The following is a 3,552-nucleotide window of genomic DNA, read 5'->3' as shown; positions in this document are numbered from 1 at the left end:
AAGCGAAGCCCTTTTAACACTCCAAACCTGAAGGTCCTCCCACATTTCCCCTTGTGGGAAATGTCAAAGTCCCATCTGTCCTGCTCTCATGTGCACACGCAAACATAAGCAGATGTACACATTACTTCATGGCAGTATTTATATGAAACATTCAACTCTGATCAAATATATCTCTGTAAATTCTCTTTAGGCGTGGTGTGTGTGTGTTCATGGTGGTTTGTCCAGTTTGTGTCTGTGTTCCCCTGCGATGGACTGGTAATGGATTGTACCCTGCCTCTCGCCCATTGACGGGCGGGGGTAGACACTGGCATCAGTGAAAAATAATTGTACGGAGAGCAAATGTTCTTTCATTTACCGTGGACATGGGTGGATAAAACAACGCCAAAGACGAATGGAGTAGGAATTTGAACTGACAACGGCAATCCACCAGAAACAAGATGAACTCTTACCTTCACTGTTTCAGGAGGTGGTTCAATGGTGATCATAACCCAAAGTGTTGGTGTGACAATTTTTGGAGAATTTGAAATTCGGTTTCAGAATGTAACTGATTAAATGAAAAATCTAATTAATGATCACAGCTTAAGAAAATTTCTGCAAAGTTAGTGTCGCTAACTTTGCAGAATGGGAATGGGATCTTTATCTCCCATGCACAGGGAGAACATGCAAACTCCGTGCAGAAAGACCCCGGGCCGGGAATCGAACCCAGGACCTTCTTGCTGAAAGATAACAGCTCTACCAACTGCGCCACTGTGCAGCCCATCTTAAAAATATAAACAACCTAAACGATTAATCAAAGGATCAATAGCAGATATCGACAACAATCAGACGCCAAAATTTCCAGTTTGAATGTACAAAGTCTTTTAAAAGTATTCATATCCTTTTATGGTTTGGCAAAAACCATAAAACCCATTGAACCCCTTGTTCTAGTTTTTGCTTCATAAAGAGGATCTGGACTCTCAGCTGTTGAGAAATGCTTCCTGGAGGCGTGGACTCTTTTGAGGTTTTAAATTTTACCCCATCGCTAACTGTTTTCTTTTTTTTTTTTTTCTTTTTTTTTCCAGTTTGACACTAACTTACCAGAAACTGCCTGTGTTCTGTTTGCATAGCCTTGGATCTTTATCAATGGTTGATTTACTGAATACATGGTCCAAACAACAGATCATTTCCCTCTACTTAAAAAGTAATCTTAAAAATATGAACAACCTAAACGGTTAATCAAAGGATCAATAGCAGGTCTCAACTTGACAACATCAGACACCAACATTTCCAGTTTGAATGTACAAAGTCTTTTAAAAGTATTCATATCCTTTTATGGTCTGGAAAAAACCAACCCCTCGTTTTTGCTTCATAGAGAGGGTCTGGATTATCAGCTATTGAGATATGAGATATGATTCCTGTAGGTATGGACTTTTTTGAGGTTTTAAAATTTTACCATATCGCTAACTTTTTTCTGTTTTTTTTTTTTTTTCCCTGTTTTTTCCAGTTTGACACTAACTTACCAGAAACTGCCTGTGTTCTGTTTGCATAGCCTTGGATCTTTATCAATGGTTGATTTACTGAATACGTTATTCAAACAACAAATGTATTTATTTTCTTAAACTGTTGAAATTAAAATCTAAACGACATATTTATTACGTACAACTTCTCAGAAATTACAATTTGGTTTTCAAGAGTTTAAATATGACAGGAGTTCTCTGTAAATTTTATTGTAACATCTGGAAAAAGAAAAGAGATGTTAGTACAGCTAAAATATGTCATTAAATACTTTATTGTTAGATTGTTTTTCACTGATAATATTACATCAAATTAAACAGAAAAGACGGTTTGCATCAGCAAGTATTTATTAAATAATCACTATCCAAATAATAATATTAATTGACAATATGAACTTATTTGTATGCAACCAGCAATATTTTATTATGCTGTTGTTAAACTTTTTCTAGAATAGTGATTTTGTCATTCATTTTATTTTTCATACTTAACAGACAATAACTGTAAGTTTAAATTTTATAATTGTACCATAAAAATAATAATCTCGGATGAAGACGAGGCATATTTCATCCAGCTCTGGATTATTTGGGGATTAAAGTTATTTTGTAAGTTAAACCATGAGAATATCTTGTTTCTGAATAAATAAAATGGCTGTTGTTTATAATCAGTAATAATATCCACTAATACATAACTAGAAAATAATCAAATTTTTGTCTAATCAAATTGTTACTCTTGTATTTATTACTGGTTATCAGTGAAAAAAAATACATATTTTTAGTTTTAAACGTTGTTAAACACTTTATTAAAGACATTTTTAATGATAACTTAAGCTTTAGAAACATTAAATGGACAAACACTCAAACCTTTTCTGTCTTTGGAGAAGATCAGAGGAAGCTAAACATTTAGCTTTGAGCTAAATAATTAGTTAGTAAACTCAATATTTAGTGTAATTGCTAAGTAAATATTTTAATGGCAAGTATAAATGTTTAATTATCTGTCAAAATTTGTCATTGTTTTGCATTTATTGACCATTTTTTTGGAAACGTTTGTGTGTCTGTTGTTGTGCAAACGTGAAGAATGAACCAAAAACTCAGAGGAACTGGAAAACCAAAAATCCTTAACGTCTGAAGAACTTCTTCACACTGAGTTGCAGATTATTGTAGCTTGAAGACTGAAAAACTTGTCTGACAAAACGCTTTTTGGTGAAAATTAGATGCAAATTTAGGTCTAAAATAACAGAAAAAAGGGGAAACAATCTTAATTTACAGGTTTTAAATAAAAGGTTTTACAAAACAACGTGAGAACAGTGAGAGTGAATGTGTGTGTGTTGTGTACAAATGTTTATGTGTGTCAGGAAGCGGTCCAAGTGTACCAGGCACGTGCAGAAGGGGGGAGCGGAGGGGCTTGAGCCCGGATTTAAAAAATAAAAAATCAGCAAGAGTTCTGAGCTGTGTGCAGCTGCAACTCATTCTGCTCCTGTGCAGAAACGGCTCCATGTTGTGGTACATTTGAGAATTACAACACAGTAAAGTGCCGTGAGGGTCATTCTCTGGATTCACAGCACTTTGTGTCTCACAGGTTTATCTCAAAGATTTTCATGTAAAGCAAACCACGTTTTTTGAGAAAATCAACAAATGGAAATTGCGTTACGTCACCGTAGCAGCGCCAGGTTGGCTAACGCTAGCTAGATAGCATGTTTTCTCTGTTACACCCAGGACTGTATGTCTAGCTAACTGTGTTAACTTGTCTGCATGCCAGCATCTAGGGATAGCTAGGGTGTTTGTGTTTTGTGTTGCTTTATATCACCGTAACGGCAATGTAATAGCTATTAAAATAGCTATATGTCTATGAAAAAATTACTAATATATGTGTAGCCTGTATATTCAGATATCTTTTTGATTTCATTTTGAACAAAGGCTTTCTCCAAAACTACTTTACAACAATTCTAATTGTTCCAGCAGATTATGAACCTGTACAGGATATAACGTTACTGATATGCTGCCTTTAAAAGTGTTAAATTGGAGCAATTGGAAGTTGTTCTGGAGTTCAGCTCATCTCTTT

This window comes from Xiphophorus maculatus, chromosome 5, assembly GCF_002775205.1.
Source record: "Xiphophorus maculatus strain JP 163 A chromosome 5, X_maculatus-5.0-male, whole genome shotgun sequence".
In the NCBI taxonomy this organism is placed as follows: Eukaryota; Metazoa; Chordata; class Actinopteri; order Cyprinodontiformes; family Poeciliidae; genus Xiphophorus; species Xiphophorus maculatus.
Note: the sequence above shows the minus strand (reverse complement) of the source record.